This window comes from Triticum aestivum, chromosome 5B (genome assembly GCF_018294505.1).
Source record: "Triticum aestivum cultivar Chinese Spring chromosome 5B, IWGSC CS RefSeq v2.1, whole genome shotgun sequence".
In the NCBI taxonomy this organism is placed as follows: Eukaryota; Viridiplantae; Streptophyta; class Magnoliopsida; order Poales; family Poaceae; genus Triticum; species Triticum aestivum.
This window is the reverse complement of record NC_057807.1, coordinates 84,394,391-84,405,131: the sequence shown is the minus strand read 5'-3', so window position 1 is coordinate 84,405,131 and position 10,741 is coordinate 84,394,391. Positions and strand designations below refer to the sequence as shown.

At 48.1% G+C, this 10,741-nt stretch overlaps 19 non-coding genes and 2 pseudogenes across 19 annotated transcripts; all 21 read left to right on the top strand.

Moving 5' to 3' along the window:
• Positions 1-334: 334 nt before the first annotated feature.
• LOC123118569 (5S ribosomal RNA) lies at positions 335-453 on the top strand. The gene has a single exon (XR_006458119.1). It is a non-coding gene; the product is annotated as a 5S ribosomal RNA (ribosomal RNA).
• A 366-nt stretch (positions 454-819) lies between these two features.
• Positions 820-938, top strand: LOC123118364 (5S ribosomal RNA). The gene has a single exon (XR_006457907.1). It is a non-coding gene; the product is annotated as a 5S ribosomal RNA (ribosomal RNA).
• Positions 939-1,305: 367 nt separating this feature from the next.
• LOC123118353 (5S ribosomal RNA) lies at positions 1,306-1,424 on the top strand. The gene has a single exon (XR_006457896.1). It is a non-coding gene; the product is annotated as a 5S ribosomal RNA (ribosomal RNA).
• Positions 1,425-1,791: 367 nt separating this feature from the next.
• LOC123118267 (5S ribosomal RNA) lies at positions 1,792-1,910 on the top strand. The gene has a single exon (XR_006457818.1). It is a non-coding gene; the product is annotated as a 5S ribosomal RNA (ribosomal RNA).
• A 367-nt stretch (positions 1,911-2,277) lies between these two features.
• LOC123118658 (5S ribosomal RNA) lies at positions 2,278-2,396 on the top strand. Its single transcript, XR_006458203.1, has one exon. It is a non-coding gene; the product is annotated as a 5S ribosomal RNA (ribosomal RNA).
• Positions 2,397-2,763: 367 nt separating this feature from the next.
• On the top strand, positions 2,764-2,882 carry LOC123118167 (5S ribosomal RNA). Its single transcript, XR_006457760.1, has one exon. It is a non-coding gene; the product is annotated as a 5S ribosomal RNA (ribosomal RNA).
• Positions 2,883-3,249: 367 nt separating this feature from the next.
• LOC123118425 (5S ribosomal RNA) lies at positions 3,250-3,368 on the top strand. Its single transcript, XR_006457968.1, has one exon. It is a non-coding gene; the product is annotated as a 5S ribosomal RNA (ribosomal RNA).
• A 367-nt stretch (positions 3,369-3,735) lies between these two features.
• On the top strand, positions 3,736-3,854 carry LOC123118394 (5S ribosomal RNA). Its single transcript, XR_006457937.1, has one exon. It is a non-coding gene; the product is annotated as a 5S ribosomal RNA (ribosomal RNA).
• A 366-nt stretch (positions 3,855-4,220) lies between these two features.
• LOC123118156 (5S ribosomal RNA) lies at positions 4,221-4,339 on the top strand. Its single transcript, XR_006457759.1, has one exon. It is a non-coding gene; the product is annotated as a 5S ribosomal RNA (ribosomal RNA).
• Positions 4,340-4,706: 367 nt separating this feature from the next.
• Positions 4,707-4,825, top strand: LOC123118456 (5S ribosomal RNA). The gene has a single exon (XR_006457997.1). It is a non-coding gene; the product is annotated as a 5S ribosomal RNA (ribosomal RNA).
• A 367-nt stretch (positions 4,826-5,192) lies between these two features.
• LOC123118681 (5S ribosomal RNA) lies at positions 5,193-5,311 on the top strand. Its single transcript, XR_006458226.1, has one exon. It is a non-coding gene; the product is annotated as a 5S ribosomal RNA (ribosomal RNA).
• Positions 5,312-5,677: 366 nt separating this feature from the next.
• Positions 5,678-5,796, top strand: LOC123118462 (5S ribosomal RNA). The gene has a single exon (XR_006458004.1). It is a non-coding gene; the product is annotated as a 5S ribosomal RNA (ribosomal RNA).
• A 367-nt stretch (positions 5,797-6,163) lies between these two features.
• On the top strand, positions 6,164-6,282 carry LOC123118581 (5S ribosomal RNA). The gene has a single exon (XR_006458130.1). It is a non-coding gene; the product is annotated as a 5S ribosomal RNA (ribosomal RNA).
• A 367-nt stretch (positions 6,283-6,649) lies between these two features.
• On the top strand, positions 6,650-6,762 carry LOC123118776 (uncharacterized; annotated as a pseudogene).
• Positions 6,763-7,129: 367 nt separating this feature from the next.
• Positions 7,130-7,248, top strand: LOC123118654 (5S ribosomal RNA). Its single transcript, XR_006458200.1, has one exon. It is a non-coding gene; the product is annotated as a 5S ribosomal RNA (ribosomal RNA).
• A 643-nt stretch (positions 7,249-7,891) lies between these two features.
• Positions 7,892-8,010, top strand: LOC123118613 (5S ribosomal RNA). Its single transcript, XR_006458162.1, has one exon. It is a non-coding gene; the product is annotated as a 5S ribosomal RNA (ribosomal RNA).
• Positions 8,011-8,376: 366 nt separating this feature from the next.
• Positions 8,377-8,495, top strand: LOC123118595 (5S ribosomal RNA). The gene has a single exon (XR_006458145.1). It is a non-coding gene; the product is annotated as a 5S ribosomal RNA (ribosomal RNA).
• A 360-nt stretch (positions 8,496-8,855) lies between these two features.
• Positions 8,856-8,974, top strand: LOC123118150 (5S ribosomal RNA). Its single transcript, XR_006457754.1, has one exon. It is a non-coding gene; the product is annotated as a 5S ribosomal RNA (ribosomal RNA).
• A 367-nt stretch (positions 8,975-9,341) lies between these two features.
• Positions 9,342-9,461, top strand: LOC123118747 (5S ribosomal RNA). The gene has a single exon (XR_006458288.1). It is a non-coding gene; the product is annotated as a 5S ribosomal RNA (ribosomal RNA).
• A 367-nt stretch (positions 9,462-9,828) lies between these two features.
• LOC123118763 (uncharacterized) lies at positions 9,829-9,941 on the top strand (annotated as a pseudogene).
• Positions 9,942-10,308: 367 nt separating this feature from the next.
• Positions 10,309-10,427, top strand: LOC123118599 (5S ribosomal RNA). The gene has a single exon (XR_006458149.1). It is a non-coding gene; the product is annotated as a 5S ribosomal RNA (ribosomal RNA).
• Positions 10,428-10,741: the final 314 nt, after the last annotated feature.

Below are 10,741 nucleotides of genomic sequence, written 5' to 3'. Positions count from 1 at the left end.
GTCTTTGGTGCGGACCTGGGAGTGGCAAGCCGCTATATTATTTTTTACGTTTGCGATATGTTTAAGCTCGATGCTCATTGCTCGCGCGTCTTGGGGCGGCTTTGTGGCGCGAAGAGCGCGTTCTGAAAGAGGTGGAAAAAACTCGTGTTGCTGCGGTATGGAGGGAGGGGTGGAAACCGTGGAAAATTCGTCTCCGTGATTGAGCGGGAGAGTAAGTAGTATAGGACATTATCCATTGTTAGGGAACGGTTGTAATGGTAGTGAGAATGTAGAATCGTCTTTGGAGCGGACCTGGGAGTGGCAAGCATAAGGGACGAAGACGGGGAAACATGTCGGATGCGATGATACCAGCAGTAAAGCACCAGATCCCATCAGAACTCCGAAGTTAAGCGTGCTTGGGCGAGAGTAGTACTAGGATGGGTGACCTCCTGGGAAGTCCTCGTGTTGCATTCCCTTTTAATTATTTTTTGCGCCTTGTGACAAACATATCGCACGCGCGCGATATATATTAATCCCGTTATATTATTTTTGACGTTTGCGATATGTTTAAGCTCGATGCTCATTGCTCGCGCGTCTTGGGGCGGCTTTGTGGCGCGAAGAGCGTGTTCTGAAAGGGGTGGAAAAAACTCGTGTTGCTGCGGTATGGAGGGAGGGGTGGAAACCGTGGAAAACTCGTCTCCGTGATTGAGCGGGAGAGTAAGTAGTATAGGACATTATCCATTGTTAGGGAACGGTTGTAATGGTAGTGAGAATGTAGAATCGTCTTTGGAGCGGACCTGGGAGTGGCAAGCATAAGGGACGAAGACGGGGAAACATGTTGGATGCGATCATACCAGCACTAAAGCACCGGATCCCATCAGAACTCCGAAGTTAAGCGTGCTTGGGCGAGAGTAGTACTAGGATGGGTGACCTCCTGGGAAGTCCTCGTGTTGCATTCCTTTTATAATTATTTTTTGCGCCTTGTGACAAACATGTCGCACGTGCGCGATATATATTAATCCCGTTATATTATGTTTGACGTTTGCGATATGTTTAAGCTCGATGCTCATTGCTCGCGCGTCTTGGGGCGGCTTTGTGGCGCGAAGAGCGCGTTCTGAAAGGGGTGGAAAAAACTCGTGTGGCTGCGGTATGGAGGGAGGGGTGGAAACCGTGGAAAACTCGTCTCCGTGATTCAGCGGGAGAGTAAGTAGTATAGGACATTATCCATTGTTAGGGAACGGTTGTAATGGTAGTGAGAATGTAGAATCGTCTTTGGAGCGGACCTGGGAGTGGCAAGCATAAGGGACGAAGACGGGGAAACATGTCGGATGCGATCATACCAGCACTAAAGCACCGGATCCCATCAGAACTCCGAAGTTAAGCGTGCTTGGGCGAGAGTAGTACTAGGATGGGTGACCTCCTGGGAAGTCCTCGTGTTGCATTCCTTTTATAATTATTTTTTGCGCCTAGTGACAAACATGTCGCACGTGCGCGATATATATTAATCCCGTTATATTATGTTTGACATTTGCGATATGTTTAAGCTCGATGCTCATTGCTCGCGCGTCTTGGGGCGGCTTTGTGGCGCGAAGAGCGCGTTCTGAAAGGGGTGGAAAAAACTCGTGTTGCTGCGGTATGGAGGGAGGGGTGGAAACCGTGGAAAACTCGTCTCCGTGATTGAGCGGGAGAGTAAGTAGTATAGGACATTATCCATTGTTAGGGAACGGTTGTAATGGTAGTGAGAATGTAGAATTGTCTTTGGAGCGGACCTGGGAGTGGCAAGCATAAGGGACGAAGACGGGGAAACATGTCGGATGCGATCATACCAGCACTAAAGCACCGGATCCCATCAGAACTCCGAAGTTAAGCGTGCTTGGGCGAGAGTAGTACTAGGATGGGTGACCTCCTGGGAAGTCCTCGTGTTGCATTCCTTTTATAATTATTTTTTGCGCCTTGTGAGAAACATGTCGCACGTGCGCGATATATATTAATCCTGTTATATTATGTTTGACGTTTGCGATATGTTTAAGCTCGATGCTCATTGCTCGCGCGTCTTGGGGCGGCTTTGTGGCGCGAAGAGCGCGTTCTGAAAGGGGTGGAAAAAACTCGTGTTGCTGCGGTATGGAGGGAGGGGTGGAAACCGTGGAAAACTCGTCTCCGTGATTGAGCGGGAGAGTAAGTAGTATAGGACATTATCCATTTTTAGGGAACGGTTGTAATGGTAGTGAGAATTTAGAATCGTCTTTGGAGCGGACCTGGGAGTGGCAAGCATAAAGGACGAAGACGGGGAAACACATCGGATGCGATCATACAAGCACTAAAGCACTGGATCCCATCAGAACTCCGAAGTTAAGCGTGCTTGGGCGAGAGTAGTACTAGGATGGGTTCCCTCCTGGGAAGTCCTCGTGTTGCATTCCCTTTTTAATTATTTTTTGCGCCTTGTGACAAACATATCGCACGTGCGCGATATATATTAATCCCGTTAGATTCTTTTGGACGTTTGCGATATGTTTAAGGTCGATGCTCATTGCTCGCGCGTCTTGGGGCGGCTTTGTGGCGCGAAGAGCGCGTTCTGAAAGGGGTGGAAAAAACTCGTGTTGCTGCGGTATGGAGGGAGGGGTGGAAACCGTGGAAAACTCGTCTCCGTGATTGAGCGGGAGAGTAAGTAGTATAGGACATTATCCATTGTTAGGGAACGGTTGTAATGGTAGTGAGAATGTAGAATCGTCTTTGGTGCGGACCTGGGAGTGGCAAGCATAAGGCACGAGGACGGGGAAACATGTCGGATGCGATCATACCAGCACTAAAGCACCGGATCCCATCAGAACTCCGAAGTAAAGCGTGCTTGGGCGAGAGTAGTACTAGGATGGGTGACCTCCTGGGAAGTCCTCGTGTTGCATTCCCTTTTTAATTATTTTTTGCGCCTTGTGACAAACATATCGCACGTGCGCGATATATATTAATCCTATTATATTATTTTTGACGTTTGCTATATGTTTAAGCTCGATGCTCATTGCTCGCGCGTCTTGGGGCGGCTTTGTGGTGCGAAGAGCATGTTCTGAAAGGGATGGAAAAAACTCGTGTTGCTGCGGTATGGAGGGAGGGGTGGAAACCGTGGAAAACTCGTCTCCGTGATTGAGCGGGAGAGTAAGTAGTATAGGACATTATCCATTGTTAGGGAACGGTTGTAATGGTAGTGAGAATGTAGAATCGTCTTTGGAGCGGACCTGGGAGTGGCAAGCATAAGGGACGAAGACGGGGAAACATGTCGGATGCGATCATACCAGCACTAAAGCACCGGATCCCATCAGAACTCCGAAGTTAAGCGTGCTTGGGCGAGAGTAGTACTAGGATGGGTTCCCTCCTGGGAAGTCCTCGTGTTGCATTCCCTTTTTAATTATTTTTTGCGCCTTGTGACGAACATATCGCACGTGCGCGATATATATTAATCCCGTTATATTATTTTTGACGTTTGTGATATGTTTAAGCTCGATGCTCATTGCTCGCGCGTCTTGGGGCGGCTTTGTGGCGCGAAGAGCACGTTCTGAAAGGGATGGAAAAAACTCGTGCTGCTGCGGTATGGAGGGAGGGGTGCAAACCGTGGAAAACTCGTCTCCATGATTGAGCGGGAGAGTAAGTAGTATAGGACATTATCCATTGTTAGGGAACGGTTGTAATGGTAGTGAGAATGTAGAATCGTCTTTGGAGCGGACCTGGGAGTCGCAAGCATAAGGGACGAAGACGGGGAAACATGTTGGATGCGATCATACCAGCACTAAAGCACCGGATCCCATCAGAACTCCGAAGTTAAGCGTGCTTGGGCGAGAGTAGTACTATGATGGGTGACCTCCTGGGAAGTCCTCGTGTTGTATTCCCTTTTTAATTATTTTTTGCGCCTTGTGACAAACATATCGCACGTGCACGATATATATTAATCCCGTTATATTATTTTTGACGTTTGCGATATGTTTAACTCGATGCTCATTGCTCGCGCGTCTTGGGGCGGCTTTGTGGTGCGAAGAGCACGTTCTGGAAGGGATGGAAAAAACTCGTGCTGCTGCGGTATGGAGGGAGGGGTGGAAACCGTGGAAAACTCGTCTCCGTGATTGAGCGGGAGAGTAAGTAGTATAGGACATTATCCATTGTTAGGGAACGGTTGTAATGGTAGTGAGAATGTAGAATCGTCTTTGGAGCGGACCTGGGAGTGGCAAGCATAAGGCACGAGGACGGGGAAACATGTCGGATGCGATCATACCAGCACTAAAGCACCGGATCCCATCAGAACTCCGAAGTAAAGCGTGCTTGGGCGAGAGTAGTACTAGGATGGGTGACCTCCTGGGAAGTCCTCGTGTTGCATTCCCTTTTTAATTATTTTTTGCGCCTTGTGACAAACATATCGCACATGCGCGATATATATTAATCCTATTATATTATTTTTGACGTTTGCGATATGTTTAAGCTCGATGCTCATTGCTCGCGCGTCTTGGGGCGGCTTTGTGGTGCGAAGAGCATGTTCTGAAAGGGATGGAAAAAACTCGTGCTGCTGCGGTATGGAGGGAGGGGTGGAAACCGTGGAAAACTCGTCTCCGTGATTGAGCGGGAGAGTAAGTAGTATAGTACATTATCCATTGTTAGGGAACGGTTGTAATGGTAGTGAGAATGTAGAATCGTCTTTGGAGCGGACCTGGGAGTCGCAAGCATAAGGGACGAAGACGGGGAAACATGTTGGATGCGATCATACCAGCACTAAAGCACCGGATCCCATCAGAACTCCGAAGTTAAGCGTGCTTGGCCGAGAGTAGTACTAGGATGGGTGACCTTCTGGGAAGTCCTCGTGTTGCATTCCCTTTTTAATTATTTTTTGCGCCTTGTGACAAACATATCGCACGTGCACGATATATATTAATCCCGTTATATTATTTTTGACGTTTGCGATATGTTTAAGCTCGATGCTCATTGTTCGCGCGTCTTGGGGCGGTTTTGTGGCGCGAAGAGCGCGTTCTGAAAGGGGTGGAAAAAACTCGTGTTGCTGCGGTATGGAGGGAGGGGTGGAAACCGTGGAAAACTCGTCTCCGTGATTGAGCGGGAGAGTAAGTAGTATAGGACATTATCCATTGTTAGGGAATGGTTGTAATGGTAGTGAGAATGTAGAATCGTCTTTGGAGCGGACCTGGGAGTGGCAAGCATAATGGACGAAGACGGGGAAAGATGTCAGATGCGATCATACTAGAACTAAAGCACCGGATCCCATCAGAACTCCGAAGTTAAGCGTGCTTGGGCGAGAGTAGTACTAGGATGGGTTCCCTCCTGGGAAGTCCTCGTGTTGCATTCCCTTTTTAATTATTTTTTGCGCCTTGTGACAAACATATCGCACGTGCGCGATATATATTAATCCCGTTATATTATTTTTGACGTTTGTGATATGTTTAAGCTCGATGCTCATTGCTCGCGCGTCTTGGGGCGGCTTTGTGGTGCGAAGAGCACATTCTGAAAGGGATGGAAAAAACTCGTGCTGCTGCGGTATGGAGGGAGGGGTGGAAACCTTGGAAAACTCGTATCCATGATTGAGCGGGAGAGTAAGTAGTATAGGACATTATCCATTGTTAGGGAACGGTTGTAATGGTAGTGAGAATGTAGAATCGTCTTGGAGCGGACCTGGGAGTGGCAAACATAAGGGACGAAGACGGGGAAACATGTTGGATGCGATCATACCAGCACTAAAGCACCGGATCCCATCAGAACTCCGAAGTTAAGCATGCTTGGACGAGAGTAGTACTAGGATGGGTGACCTCCTGGGAAGTCCTCGTGTTGCATTCCCTTTATAATTATTTTTTGCGCCTTGTGACAAACATATCACACGTGCGCGATATATATTAATCCCATTATATTATTTTTGACGTTTGCGATATGTTTAAGCTCGATGCTCATTGCTCGTGCGTCTTGGGGCGGCTTTGTGGCGCGAAGAGCACGTTCTGAAAGGGATGGAAAAAACTCGTGCTGCTGCGGTATGGAGGGAGGGGTGCAAACCGTGGAAAACTCGTCTCCGTGATTGAGCGGGAGAGTAAGTAGTATAGGACATTATCCATTGTTAGGGAACGGTTGTAATGGTAGTGAGAATGTAGAATCGTCTTTGGAGCGGACCTGGGAGTCGCAAGCATAACGGACGAAGACGGGGAAACATGTCGGATGCGATCATACCAGCACTAAAGCACCGGATCCCATCAGAACTCCAAAGTTAAGCGTGCTTGGACGAGAGTAGTACTAGGATGGGTGACCTCCTGGGAGGTCCTCGTGTTGTATTCCCTTTTTAATTATTTTTTGTGCCTTGTGACAAACATATCGCACGTGCACGATATATATTAATCCCGTTATATTATTTTTGACGTTTGCGATATGTTTAAGCTCGATGCTCATTGCTCGCGCGTCTTGGGGCGGCTTTGTGGTGCGAAGAGCACGTTCTGGAAGGGATGGAAAAAACTCGTGCTGCTGCGGTATGGAGGGAGGGGTGGAAACCGTGGAAAACTCGTCTCCGTGATTGAGCGGGAGAGTAAGTAGTATAGGACATTATCCATTGTTAGGGAACGGTTGTAATGGTAGTGAGAATGTAGAATCGTCTTTGGAGCGGACCTGGGAGTCGCAAGCATAAGGGACGAAGACGGGGAAACATGTTGGATGCGATCATACCAGCACTAAAGCACCGGATCCCATCAGAACTCCGAAGTTAAGTGGGCGAGAGTCGTACTAGGATGGGTGACCTCCTGGGAAGTCCTCGTGTTGCATTCCCTTTTAAATTATTTTTTGCGCCTTGTGACAAACATATCGCACGTGCGCGATATATATTAATCCCGTTATATTATTTTTGACGTTTGAGATATGTTTAAGTTCGATGCTCATTGCTCGCGCGTCTTGGGGCGGCTTTGTGGTGCGAAGAACACGTTCTGAAAGGGATGGAAAAAACTCGTGCTGCTGCGGTATGGAGGGAGGGGTGGAAACCGTGGAAAACTCGTCTCCGTGATTGAGCGGGAGAGTAAGTAGTATAGGACATTATCCATTGTTAGGGAACGATTGTAATGGTAGTGAGAATGTAGAATCGTCTTTGGAGCGGACCTGGGAGTGGCAAGCATAAGGCACGAAGACGGGGAAACATGTCGGATGCGATCATACCAGCAGTAAAGCATCGGATCCCATCAGAACTCCGAAGTTTAGCGTGCTTGGGCGAGAGTAGTACTAGGATGGGTGACCTCCTGGGAAGTCCTCGTGTTGCATTCCCTTTTTAATTATTTTTTGCGCCTTGTGACAAACATATCGCACGTGCGCGATATATATTAATCCCGTTATATTATTTTTGACGTTTGCGATATGTTTAAGCTCGATGCTCATTGCTCGCGCGTCTTGGGGCGACTTTGTGGTGCGAAGAGCACGTTCTGAAAGGGATGAAAAAAACTCGTGCTGCTGCGGTATGGAGGGAGGGGTGGAAACCGTGGAAAACTCGTCTCCGTGATTGAGCGGGAGAGTAAGTAGTATAGGACATTATCCATTGTTAGGGAACGGTTGTAATGGTAGTGAGAATGTAGAATCATCTTTGGTGCGGACCTGGGAGTGGCAAGCCGTTATATTATTTTTGACGTTTGCGATATGTTTAAGCTCGATGCTCATTGCTCGCGCGTCTTGGGGCGGCTTTGTGGCGCGAAGAGCGCGTTCTGAAAGAGGTGGAAAAAACTTGTGTTGCTGCGGTATGGAGGGAGGGGTGGAAACCGTGGAAAATTCGTCTCCGTGATTGAGCGGGAGGGTAAGTAGTATAGGACATTATCCATTGTTAGGGAACGGTTGTAATGGTAGTGAGAATGTAGAATCGTCTTTGGAGCGGAACTGGGAGTGGCAAGCATAAGGGACGAAGACGGGGAAACATGTCGGATGCGATCATACCAGCAGTAAAGCACCAGATCCCATCAGAACTCCGAAGTTAAGCGTGCTTGGGCAAGAGTAGTACTAGGATGGGTGACCTCCTGGGAAGTCCTCGTGTTGCATTCCCTTTTTAATTATTTTTTGCGCCTTGTGACAAACATATCGCACGTGCGCGATATATATTAATCCCATTATATTATTTTTGACGTTTGCGATATGTTTAAGCTCGATGCTCATTGCTCGCGCGTCTTGGGGCGGCTTTGTGGCGCGAAGAACGCATTCGAAAGGGGTGGAAAAAACTCGTGCTGCTGCGGTATGGAGGGAGGGGTGGAAACCGTGGAAAACTCGTCTCCGTGATTGAGCGGGAGAGTAAGTAGTATAGGACATTATCCATTGTTAGGGAACGGTTGTAATGGTAGTGAGAATGTAGAATCGTATTTGGAGTGGACCTGGGAGTGGCAAGCATAAGGGACGAAGACGGGGAAACATGTCGGATGTGATCATACCAGCACTAAAGCACCGGATCCCATTAGAACTACGAAGTTAAGCGTGCTTGGGCGAGAGTAGTACTAGGATGGGTGACCTCCTGGGAAGTCCTTGTGTTGCATTCCCTTTTTAATTATTTTTTGCGCCTTGCATATCGCACGTGCGCGATATATATTAATCCCGTTATATTATTTTTGACGTTTGCGATATGTTTAAACTCGATGCTCATTGCTCGCGCGTCTTGGGGCGGCTTTGTGGCGCGAAGAGCGCGTTCTGAAAGAGATGGAAAAAATCCGTGCTGCTGCGGTATGGAGGGAGGGGTGGAAACCGTGGAAAACTCGTCTCCGTGATTGAGCGGGAGAGTAAGTAGTATAGGACATTATCCATTGTTAGGGAACGGTTGTAATGGTAGTGAGAATGTAGAATCGTCTTTGGAGCGGACCTGGGAGTGGCAAGCATAAGGGACGAAGACGGGGAAACATGTCGGATGCGATCATACCAGCACTAAAGCACCGGATCCCATCAGAACTCCGAAGTTAAGCGTGCTTGGGCGAGAGTAGTACTAGGATGGGTGACCTCCTGGGAAGTCCTCGTGTTGCATTCCTTTTTTAATTATTTTTTGCGCCTTGTGACAAACATATCACACGTGCGCGATATATATTAATCCCGTTATATTATTTTTGACGTTTGCGATATGTTTAAACTCGATGCTCATTGCTCGCGCGTCTTGGGGCGGCTTTGTGGTGCGAAGAGCACGTTCTGAAAGGGATGGAAAAAACTCATGCTGCTGCGGTATGGAGGGAGGGGTGGAAACGGTGGAAAACTCGTCTCCGTGATTGAGCGGGAGAGTAAGTAGTATAGGACATTATCCATTGTTAGGGAACGGTTGTAATGGTAGTGAGAATGTAGAATCGTCTTTGGAGCGGACCTGGGAGTCGCAAGCATAAGGGACGAAGACGGGGAAACATGTTGGATGCGATCATACCAGCACTAAAGCACCGGATACCATCAGAACTCCGAAGTTAAACCGTGCTTGGGCGAGAGTAGTACTAGGATGGGTTCCCTCCTGGGAAGTCCTCGTGTTGCATTCCCTTTTTAATTATTTTTTGCGCCTTGTGACAAACATATCGCACGTGCGCGATATATATTAATCCCGTTATATTATTTTTGACGTTTGCGATATGTTTAAGCTCGATGCTCATTGCTCGCGCGTCTTGGGGCGGCTTTGTGGCGCGAAGAGCACGTTCTGAAAGGGATGGAAAAAACTCGTGCTGCTGCGGTATGGAGGGAGGGGTGCAAACCGTGGAAAACCCGTCTCCATGATTGAGCGGGAGAGTAAGTAGTATAGGACGTTATCCATTGTTAGGGAACGGTTGTAATGGTAGTGAGAATGTAGAATCGTCTTTGGAGCGGACCTGGGAGTCGCAAGCATAAGGGACGAAGACGGGGAAACATGTTGGATGCGATCATACCAGCACTAAAGCACCGGATCCCATCAGAACTCCGAAGTTAAGTGGGCGAGAGTAGTACTAGGATGGGTGACCTCCTGGGAAGTCCTCGTGTTGCATTCCCTTTTTAATTATTTTTTGCGCCTTGTGACAAACATATCGCACGTGCGCGATATATATTAATCCCGTTATATTATTTTTGACGTTTGCGATATGTTTAAGCTCGATGCTCATTGCTCGCGCATCTTGGGGCGGCTTTGTGGTGCGAAGAACACGTTCTGAAAGGGATGGAAAAAACTCGTGCTGCTGCGGTATGGAGGGAGGGGTGGAAACCGTGGAAAACTCGTCTCCGTGATTGAGCGGGAGAATAAGTAGTATAGGACATTATCCATTGTTAGGGAACGGTTGTAATGGTAGTGAGAATGTAGAATCGTCTTTGGAGCGGACCTGGGAGTGGCAAGCATAAGGCAGGAAGACGGGGAAACATGTCGGATGCGATCATACCAGCAGTAAAGCACCGGATCCCGTCAGAACTCCGAAGTTTAGCATGCTTGGGCGAGAGTAGTACTAGGATGGGTGACCTCCTGGGAAGTCCTCGTGTTGCATTCCCTTTTTAATTATTTTTTGCGCCTTGTGACAAACATATCGCACGTGCGCGATATATATTAATCCCGTTATATTATTTTTGACGTTTGCGATATGTTTAAGCTCGATGCTCATTGCTCGCGCGTCTTGGGGCGGCTTTGTGGTGCGAAGAGCACGTTCTGAAAGGGATGGAAAAAACTCGTGCTGCTGCGGTATGGAGGGAGGGGTGGAAACCGTGGAAAACTCGTCTCCGTGATTGAGCGGGAGAGTAAGTAGTATAGGACATTATCCATTGTTAGGGAACGGTTGTAATGGTAGTGAGAATGTAGAATCGTCTT